Here is an 11,658-nt window from a genome sequence, read left to right on the forward strand (position 1 = left end):
TTACTGTCAGGCACGGTTCCAGCTCCATTCTCTCCTGGGCATACAGCGTATGGAAGTTGTAGCCCCTGCCTGGCCATGAAGCAGCATCCAAGGTCCAGAGTTGTTGCCACCAATGCATGGCTAGGCAGGGGCCAGAGATTCCATGTGCTCCATGCCTTGGGAGGGAATGGAGTCAGAGCCATGCCTGGCAGTAAGCAATAGGGTAGGGGGTAAAGGGGCATAAGTTATGGGTGATAGGTCAGTGTGCAGGTACCATATGGGGGATAGGAGCTGAAGGAGGATAGGCAGCATGGGGAGGTGGCAGGGGGTACAGGTACCATGGTGGGCAGACTACAGGAGAGAGAAATGGTGGGAGGACAAACAAATAGCCTGCCCCCCCACCACTACATACTCCCCTGCCACTGCTCTACCTGATGCAGCAGTGAGGGGGAATGAATTTCAGATGACCCCCCAATAATTAGAGTCTATACTTGGAAAATTATTACAACTGTATAAATTTTCCAGGTACAGAGTCTAATTATAGGAGGGTCATCTTAAATTCAAAATGTCTTGGATTCAGGTAAATATGGTCTGATGAAGTGAGATTTGGCTCGTGAAATCTTGTCCTATATACATTTATATCTTCTTTGGTTACTCTATATGGTGCACATCTATCCTGCCTTCTACTTGACTTACTAACACAGCTAACTACATCTCTCTGCTCAACAGAAGCAGCCTAACTCTACTGGGAAGAAGTAGAACAACTCTGCCAGTAGAGTAGAGAACTGGAGATCACAAAGCAGATCAGAATTTAGGAGACACCCATATTCACAAAAGCTGAGCTGATGCAAACACAGTGCCTCTCATAATTGCAACAAAGAATGCAATCAAGCTGGTGGAGTCTTTGTTATCTATGTGGATACTCTTCTCAGATGTGTTTACAAGTATTTGAATGTTAAGTAATAAGTGGAGTTTCTATTGGCAAGATGTAAGGTGGTTAAAACACAGATGAGTATCAACTATGAGAATAGTAACAAAGTGAAAGAAAAAGAAATTCATTCCACATTAGAGCAAAAAACTCAAGTTTCCTTAAATAAACGATCAATAAGCATTCTGAAAAAAATGCAATTTAGAAGCATCAAAACTTTTCATTTCAATGATACCAAAATATTGCATTTTCATTCTTACTACAATATGTTTATCATACAAATAACAATTTTAAAAAGTTACATGAACAATTAAACAAAATGAAACTCTCCAAGCAATAGCAAAACAAAACAAGAATCATAGAGCCTTGTTACACATTAATTCTGGGTGGCTCCTGGAGCTCTTAACCCTGGATTGTCCATACATTAACAACTGAAACTGGTTTAAAACACACTTTAGGTGGCCTAAAGTTATGGCACTCCTGGCCAGGTTTATCTCTGATCCATGTTTCCCAGCTCATATTCCACTGATGTGTGGCCACTTCCACAGATGAACTACCCAAGTTAAAATCATAGAAAATGAGGGTTAGAAGGGACCTCAGGAGGTCACCTAGTCCAACCCCCTGCTCAAAGCAGGACCATCCCCAATGATATCATCACAGCCAAAGCTTTGCCTACCCTGGTCTTAAAAACCTCCAAGGATCAAGATTCCACAACCTCTGTGGCTAACCTCTTCCAGTAATTTACTACCCTCCTCATGCAAAAGTTTTTTTCCTAATATCTAACTTAAACATGCATTGCTGCAACTTTAGATCATTGCTCCTTGTTCTATCATCTGACACCACTGAAAACAGCCTAGCTCCATCCTCTTTAAAACCACCTTTCAAATAGTTGAAGGCTGCTATTCAATCCCAGTCTCATCTCAGTCTTCTCTTCTTCATAGTAAATTAGCCCGCTTACCTCAGCCTCTTCTCATACATCACATAACCATTTTTGTTGCCCTCCTCTGGACTCTCTCCAATTTGTCCACATCCTTTCTGTAGTGGCAGGCCCAAAACTTGATACAGTACTCCAGATGTGGCCTCACCAGTGCCAAATAAAGGGAAATAATCACTTCCCTTGATCTGCTGGCAGCACTCCTACTAATGCAGCCCAGTATGCCATTAGTCTTCTTGGCAACAAGGGGACACTGTGGGATCATATTCAGCTTCTTGTCCACTGTAACCCCCAGGTCCTTTTCTATAGAGCTGCTGCTTAGCCAGTTGGTTCCCAACCTGTACCAGTGCATGGGATTGTTCCATCCAAAGTGCAGGACTTCGCACTTGTCCTTATTGAACCTCATGAGATTTCTTTGGTCCAATCCTCCAATTTGTTGAGGTCTCACTGAATCCTAGCACTACCCTCCAGTGTATCTACTACTCCTCCCAGCTTTGTGTCATCTGCAAACTTGCTGAGGGTGCACTCTATCCCATCTTTCATGTCATTGATCTGGAAGTTGCAGTCTTCCAGCATCCCAGGATGCAGTGTCCCCTCCCCCACCCTCCTGTTCTGTATAGACAAACTTCTCACCCCTTGAACTATACTGCCCAGGGGATGGTTCTGGCACCAAGCCAACTCCTCCTCCCACCCCCAGGGGTACAGCCCCATGCAAACAGCCAGCAGAGCACAAGCCAGATAGTCAAGTCACAGAGCACATACAGGTCCAGGAGTGGGGTCTAGAAGAGGTTGAGGAGAATAAGATAAGGTACTGGACTGGATCATCGTGAGCTGGGGCTTCTTTCCTGGGGCAGAGGCAGGAGCTCCCACAAAGTGCCTTCCCTCACCACTCCTAACTCCCAGCCACCTCAGGAAGCACAACCAGCATGCCACACACCCCAATCCCAAATTCCAGTTTATTAAAACATAAGACCTTCTTTAATTTACTTGCTTTATTTCTTTTTTAATTCTTTTTTCTTTACTTCTTTTTATTTTATCCTTCAGTGGCTGACTTCCTTCATTTTACCCTTTCTCGCACTCCCATTTCCTTTCCACTTCCCATTTCATTACCCACCCCCATTCCATTAACTCTCCACTTCTTAGCTTCATGTATCCACTCCCCAGCCCATCTCTCACACACCCCCACCTAGAGCAGGGATAGAAGTCTGTCCTGGCCCACCAGTCCTGTAGTGGCAACTCACAACTGTAGCTCCAAGTCAGGACCCTGCTCGCCAGCCCTCTAGTGGCAAATCACAGCTGTGCTGGTGTGGGACAATCAGAAAAGGTTTTTAGCCTTAAGGTGTGACTGCTCCAAACAGATCAACATTTGAGCAGCTCAAAGCGCAATGTGTAGCAAGGCCAACAGGAAAGTAGAGCTGGTTAGGGACCTCAGGAGACCATCTAGACCAACCCCTGATCAAGGTAGGATCATCCCTGTCTAAACCTGTAATCCATCCTAGACAAGATTTTGCCTAATCCAGGACTGTCCATCTTGAGGCCCATGGGCCCTGCTGCTCCCTCCCTCATATTTTCTTCTGCTGCTGGGATGTCTGGGTCCCCCTCCTTTCTCTAGTTCCTGCTTCCTATGGTTGGTGTAGCCCCCAGTGTAGTCCCTGTGGTTAGTGTAGCCCATGCACTGGGGAGACCCAGGGAGTCTGTTCAACCCACACAGTGTGTGTGGGAAGAGTGGGGATTCATGGCCTGTGGTCTAGGGAGCCCACAGTCCTTGCAGCTTACACCTCACATGGCATGTGGCCCCTAGCCACCCAGTAGTTGGACAGCCCTGGCTAATCTATTCTTAAAAGCTTTGGGAAAAACAAAACAATTTGTTTTCATAGTTTCATAGTAGTTTGGGGTCAGAAGGGACCTGAACAGATCATCTAGTCTGACCCCCCGCCACTGGCAGGAGCACACGCTGGGATCACATGACCCCAGACAGGTGTTCATCCAACTTCTTTTTGAATTTACCCAAGGTAGGAGCGAGGACCACTTCCCTAGGAAGTTGGTTCTAGATCCAAGCCACCCTAACAGTGAAACAGTGCCTCCTAATCTCTAACCTGAACCTGTTCTCCAGCAGCTTCTGGCCATTGTTCCTCATCACCCCAGGTGCTGCTGGGGGGAATAGGGCCCTTCCTATTTGCTGCTGATCTCCCCTAATGAATTTGCTGATCTCCCCTAACGAGTTTTTGACTGTTTCCCATTAAAACTGTCATGAGATTTGACACCTTCATGCAAAATATTTAGATTATGACAATGCTTTTGAATGTTATCATCTACCCCAGGGTGATAACATTCAGTAACATCATTTTACTTGCCACCTAGTACATGTCTCTTTTTAAATCAGATTTCTTTTTAGTTTAAAGAATCAATCAGTGCAAAGCTAATATTAGTGATGTAAAATTAAAACATAATAAATGAAGTAACGTTTACAACACCATCTACATAGTAGGTCTACTTTCCATTAAGTATAGAGAAGGCTGTGAAAGAATGAAGACACATTTTAAGTACTAATGCCTATTTCTAATATGGCAAAGTCTATGTCCAACAGCTTCAGGGTCACATTCTATAGCTGTTCGATCCTCCTTCAACCCCACCTCCTTGTTAGACTCTGGCTCTGTCATACTAATTTAATGGATTAGTTTTAAGAAAGTGTTAAACCTAGTTTAGACAAGGTTTTTTGGGTAAATGTGATATATTTTATTAGACCAACTAAATCATTGGAAAAATTGTTCTTTGCAAACTTCCAGGTACAAACACCCTTCTTCAGGCAGAGGGAGATTTAGTTTCTCTTGTTTCTCTCTGTTACTTTTTTATTCTCATCCTTCCTATATTCCACTCTGGCTGGTCATCCTCTCCTGGGCTGTATCCAATTTAGGTCCTGATTATGTAACTGGTCTAGTGAATCCAGTTTCGGGATCAATGATTTTGACTGTCTGCATGTTCCTGTGCCAGGAACATGTCTATTTGTGTAGCATCATGCCACTGTAGATTCAAGATAATAATCAGCAGATACATTTGATATTACCGTGATATCAATTTTCCCCTGCCCAAGTCTACTTTTAAAGAACTGTATAATTACAGCCCAGTATACCAGGGTGTGGCTTTTCAATGTACAATGGATTTCTGTTGCTCACAGCAGTTGAGCTCCTTCTGCTTCATGGCATCGATTATATATGAGCAATTATGACTGCATAATATAGGAGGATTAGTGGAATTTATATAAGACTTCCCATAGAATACCAAAGTAAAAATATGAGTTTTGAGAGCTGTACTCAGAGCTGCATATTCAATAGCCTAACAAAAAGGGCATCCTATTAAAAATTTTGGCTCATACCAACAATTTTGTTTATCTTGGGACCAAGGACCACCTCTTACTGTGAATACCATACCTGTCTGTGTAGTATACTGACTATAACCAACATTGTCAAGCAAAACTTGGTCAGAGCATTCCCAGACAAGTATGAGTTACGTGACGATATTCACAAAATGAAGGTTTGTATATTGAAACTTTGCCCTGAGACCAAGCATTGTGGGTAAGATGCTGTGGCATAGAGCAAAAGTTCCTGCATATATCAGTGAGCCAGTGTTAGGCATGTATTTCCAATCTTTACTGGCATATGTACCAATTTACCTGAATGGAAGTTTCTTCTCTAGCTTATGCCTAATTATTTAGCCCAGAGATTTGTGTCCATTGGGAAATTATTGTTTCCAAGGGAGTCACTTTAAATTATTTAGATGTGGACTCTAGAGTAGATTTCAAGCTGCACTTTCTAACCTCTAAGTAAAACTGATAACATTTTTTGAATATAGAAGTATTGCAATTAGAACTCTCTTTGTTAAACCATTTCCAAACCAACCCTTCTACACATCTACAAATCATTTCATTAACTATTATACTGAAAATACTATGTGCACTTTCATTTGGCTGGCTTGGGTTTAGGTTAAGAAGTCTAGGATGCATGATCCCCAGTATCATAATACTTGACTGGCTACTGATCCTTATGCACCCCTGTGAAGTAAGGAAATACCTTTATCCTCATTTTAAAGACAAGGAACTGAACAGAAGCACTAAGACTAAGGGTCAGCTTTTTTTAAAAAAATATTTAGGAATTTAGAGTCAATTGCCAAAGGTCATATAGGAAACCTTTGGTAGAGCAAGGAGTTAAACCCCAGGTCTCCAAAATTCTGCTCTAAACACTACACCATTTCTCCTCTAGCAAGAAAAGATGTGAACTCTCTACAAGGAGGAGTACATCCCTCATGCTAAATTTCCATTTTAAATCATCTTAGTTCTATCTCTATTAGAGTCTCTTACCTCTTACAAAATTACAGACATCTATATCACCCTGGCAACTCTCAGAAGACTGAAGATCATAATCAGAGACAAGATATTCAGTTGGTATAAGTCAGCATAGTTCCACTGAAATGAATGGAGCTATGCTAGTCTGTAGCAACTAGGAGCCCAGCCTTAGATTTTTATCCAGTCTTTAGAACTTCCAAAATTGAGATTGATGTTTCACTACTATTCTGGTGCTTTCTGCTTCCACCTAGCCCCAATATACTGAGAATAGCCTTTTTCTTGGTATGTTATCATTTCTATTTCTGATTCTAATGCTGCATGAAGACATTTAAAATAATTCCAGGGAAAAATTATATTAACCAAATCCACCACTGTTGAACCTACATGCCCACAATTAAGATCCTAAAGCCATATTTGGGCTCGTGTATAAAAGTACCTGATTTTTAAAAATGTTGAGAACCTACATACCTATAAGCACCTAAAAGCACCACTTTTAGCACAGCCAAACAACTGGGATGTAACCAGGGCTTGCAGATATTACTGTAATTTAGTGCTTCCCAAATTTTTCCTCAGTATGACCCCATATAAGGCCCCACATCCTCAGTATGGCCCCTCACTTCCAACCCACAGCTCTGCACCCCCCAAGTGCCCCAGACCCAGGACCCACAGCACCTTGCCCCCCCCCCGAAGCAGTGCCCACACCCTGGCTGCCACCCATGGGAGGCAGCAGCTAATGCGGTCCAAGAGAAGCGTGGAGCCAAGCTCCCCCCATCCCTTCCCCCCTGGTACATGACTGCCCACTGCAAGCTCAGGGCTCCCTGCCCTTCTGCCCTCCCCCCAGGGGCTCAGTGGCCCAGCAGGTGGGACCCGGCATGGGAGGGAGCACCGTGCCGCCGTGGCTGCCCAGGTGAGGCAACTCCTGCCTGCCTAGCAGCAGTGGGGGGCACAACTCCATGCCACTGCTGCTGCCACGCTTCACCTTGTGGCCATGGAGGGGCAGCACTCCCTCCTGTGCTGGGTCCCACTCAGTGGGCTGGGGAGGCAGCTCCTGCCCAGAGCTGGTCTGGCCCTGCTGCAGCCCCATGCCCCACTGTAAGTGCAGAAATCTCAGGAGGACCACATGCCTCCCCCCACCGTGTCACCTTGCCCCCTCCCTGCTGTGCATAGGAGACTGGTAGGGAGTGCACGGGATGACCCCCCTGACAGCCAACACTGATGCTGTCAGTAGGGCTAGTGCCCCCCTGACAGGATCAGCGGCTTCTGCAGGTGCCCCCCAGGTTCAGGAGGCACCAGTCACGCATGCTGCTGTGTTGCTTATGCACCCCACCCCGCAAAGCATCACCTGTGCCCCCTCCCTCCCAGCCTCCGTAAATTTACCAGAAGGGAGCTGCAGGAGATGCTCTCCACCGCTGTTTGGCTACATGTACATGTATGCACGCATGTGCACGTGGCACCCCCTGCTTCCAATCACCGTCTCCCACTCCCCCTAGCCCCAGCAGTTCTTTGCAGGCTGGAAGTCTGCCAGCCCGCAAAGTGAAACCCGTATTTTCCTATATTTTTCGCCTTGAAAGGGAGCAATCCATGATTTTCTCTTTTAATGGAGAAAATCTGGGTTTTCTCTGTTAAAAGAGAAAATCCACATTTTTTCTGCAGCGAATGGAAAACCCAGATCCCCGTTTATCACAACCCTATCCGCTGATGTTGTGACCCCATTTAGGGTTGCAACCCAGTTTGGGAAATGCTGCTGTAATTATTACTGCTCCCATTGTATTCTTCCAGCCTTAGAGACAACACTATTTTTCCTTCCAGCATAGATACCATCCAGACTCCCATTCCTTTCACCACAAATAAACCAGTACAAATTCCACCTCAATCTGAATAATTTTTACCCCTAGCTGCAGGTTCAATTTTATTCCTTCCCTATATTTGTATTTATTTTCAACAGCTACAGAACATAAACCTATTATTTCCCTAAAAATATAATCTAAATAAAAATAGCTCTCTTCTTTATGCCCAAACAAGGAATCTACCCTTTTAATTTTCTAGGGCTTCAGATAATCAGACCCACGTGCTCTGGAGAATTAACCTGTCAAACAGCCCTGCATCTTCCTACAATTTCCTTTTACCCAACCAGTTCCAGGAGGTTTGAGCTCTCTTAACAGGTTGCTATTATATAGGAATTATTTTCTTTTACTAGATTCATAAATATTTAACAGTAAAATTTACCTTTTCTAAGTGATGTATTAAGTAATATGTGAAGCTTCCCAACACACCTGGAAGGCTGGTGAGCTTTATTATGCACATTTTACTGGCAGGGGAAAAATGAGGCACTAACTTAAATTAGGTGACTTGTTCCATGCCATTTAGCCAGTGATGCTTTAGCATGCTGCCTTTAATCTGCAGCTCACCAGAGCTGCCTAGTTAAAATAAAAAGAACACATCAGCTGAGCATGGAAAAGCATCAGTTCACAGCATTTCTCTACATAGTGTGCAACTCCTACAAATATAGGGAAAAATCAATACAATACAATACAATCATTGATAGACATATAGTGTCCAGAAAGTCAGTACCCAGCCCTACACAGATTAACATAATTAATTTTAAATGTTTGCAGAATATGGGAGGTTTTTAATAGGTGCATAGTGGCCCATGTAATCCAAAATTCCATCCTTGAGAAGTGATGATAGCAGATATTCCAGATGAACCAATAAGAAACCCTGCAGCGAGTTTAACCATTTATTTGGTTTAATCTGTCATGAGACAAAATTTATCTGAGGCTTCTGCTAGTGCCACATGAAGAAGAAAATCTGGGATAAATATTGGTATCCCAATCCTACACTGATATCTACTGCCACCATGCTCTTGTATAGAATCAGAAATCCCATTCCAGCCTGGCTGGTGATCTTAATGTATGCCTTGAACCATGGTATGTTATACCATGTTACCAGGATGTTATACCAGTACATTTTAAGTATCATGAAAATGGGTGAAGAAGATATTTTAAAATCCCTTTAAATGTTTGTACCTTACATCTATCTTCTTATATAAACCTACATTGATGTCTTTCTATTAAAAATATAAACATCTAGAGAGACAGAGACACAAAAATCCAACTTTTAAATGTATGATATTTTTCATGTAGAAATTAATTTATTTTTCTACCTGGGACTCTAGTCTGCAGATGGAGTAAAATCAGTCATTGGGCATATATATTTCCATAGATAGATAGATAGACTGATAGATAGATAGATAGATAAAGCTCTCTCTCTATATATATATATCTATAGAAATCTAGATATCTAGATATAGCTCTCCCTCTCTCTATAGATAGCTAGATAGATAGAAAGATAGATAGATAGATAGATATAAAAATCATACAGTTGGATTTTTGTGTCTCTATCTCTCTAGATGCTTATTTTTTTATAGAAAGACATCAATGTAGGTTTATACAAAAAGATAGATGTAAGGTGCAAAAATATATATATATTTGATAGGTATCCAGGTTGAAGCCGTATTGGTCTAGAGGAAAAGACAATCAGGACTCGTAGTAGAGACAATATCTTTTATTAGACCAACAAGATTTTTGCAACAAAAAAAAAGTCTTTAATTAAATTAATTAAATCAATTGAAGATTTTTTTTTTTTGCAAAATCTTATTCGTCTAATAAAAGAGAGCATCTCTACTATGAGTCCTGATTGCCTTTTATACATTTGATACTCATTTCTATTTCATGACTAGCATACAGGAGACTCTGTGTCAAATACTGACATTTTATATTTCTGTCAGCCTGAAAATTCACCAGTGTCCTGCTGAGTGCATGTGGGGATTCTGACATTTGATCCTAGTGTCTATTTGTCGCATAGCATTAGATTTTTCCTGCGGCTGCCATGCCACCCTGGGGTAGTGCTAGTGTAAAAGGAAAATAGATTCATCTGAAGCCGTCATAGATGAAAATATTGAGCTTTAATGAATTATCCTGGTAGAGAGTCTGCCTGGCAGAGTTTTCACAGATAGTGCCTACTTTAACAGTCATAGATAAATCTTTGGACATAAACCTGCAAAGTGCCGAGTGTGTCCAACAAGGTATTAAGTGACTACAATTTCTATTTTCTATTTTACAGTAAGAAGTGTAGGCAAATCCAATTAGTTTTAAATAGCCTGACCATAAATCCTTTCCCTCTCAATTTTCACTCTTTTTAGAGCTTGATCTTGTTTTATTGACTACAGTGGAAGCAGGGGCAAGTTCCTAGATCTTGCAGTGTTACCATTGGACTAGTTCTCTAGACAACATGAAGTTTTCCAGGCTAGAAAAGATCAGTTTCTAAAGTACAAAATAAGCAAGAAAGAGTGAGGGGGACCCCACATTACCTTTCAGACCCTCTTTAGTGTGTTGAAAGAAAGGAATTTCTTTGTCTGAGGCTAACTTGAGTGAGTTTAAAGGGCTGCAACATCACTCTTACACAACCAAAAGAAAGGAACAAAGGAGAGCACAAAGCCCCTTTTTTAGCTTTAAAAAAGGGCCTCTTTTTGTAAATGTGGTAGGGTTAGTGTCCTTGTAGCCATGATGGTGACCTGGGGAAGGGCACTTGATGCCAGAAACCTTGTCCAACAGCCCTTCCAACTACCCTCCTAAGCAATTAAAAATATTTTGTAAATGAGGAAATTCTTTCCAATTCCACAGCTAGTTTTTCCTCCCCTTGCCACTTTCCTCGCACTCCGATATTATTGTTTTATGCACCACAGCCGACAGGATGGGTGGCAGCACGTGTGACTCCGAGATCCTTCCACCTCTGTAGAAATGATCTTTCCATTGTCATGACGTATTACTGCTGACTTTTAAAACCAGTCTAAGCTTTTCACAGCCCCCTTAGCACCAGAGATCAAAACACCTTTCCCTCTCCCCAGCCTACCAGTGGGTCCAACCTCATGACTACATCCCTGGGACTTTTTTTTTTTTTTGAGAAATGAACACAATAATAATCCACATTATCACGGTTACTATAGTAATATTAATTAAAAGTGCCGCACCATGAATATCTTAACATTGATGTTAACGATCATCGCCTACTCTTTGGAGACATGAGGAGTTAACAGGCCAGCCACTTGGCTCCCTTCTCACCTTCGTCATCCCCATATTAAACATTAAGTAGAACTTTTGTGTAAGTAACCAGGAGGCAGCGCCTTGATGAGGCAAGATCCTGCTTGAATAATTGAAGCGGTGTAACAGGCCAGCCCCAGCCCTGGTGTGGTGTAAAGGAGAGGCCATGCTGGTCTTTTCTTCTTTCCCCCACTGTCCCCATGGCCTTACATGAAATGCAGAGCTCGGCTCTCACGGCACCTTCATTCCAGTGAAGGCTCCAAGTGCCCAGCCCCAGTGAATTGCTGCTAAGGTGTTTTCAGCTGCTTGGTAAATTCGTTTCCTCTTCCCAGAAAGACTTGTTAAACAGGTTCCTTTTTTTTTTTTTTTGTTTTTTTTT

General features: G+C 42.5%; 1 protein-coding gene across 2 annotated transcripts in view; it reads left to right on the forward strand.

The window, feature by feature from the left end:
• GRAMD2B (GRAM domain containing 2B) overlaps window positions 1-11,658 on the forward strand; it is a 71,037-nt gene that overhangs the window by 7,633 nt on the left and 51,746 nt on the right. The gene's annotated exons all lie outside the window — the stretch shown is intronic.

The sequence above is a fragment of the Alligator sinensis genome, unplaced genomic scaffold (genome assembly GCF_000455745.1).
Source record: "Alligator sinensis unplaced genomic scaffold, ASM45574v1 scaffold227_1, whole genome shotgun sequence".
NCBI lineage: Eukaryota > Metazoa > Chordata > Crocodylia > Alligatoridae > Alligator > Alligator sinensis.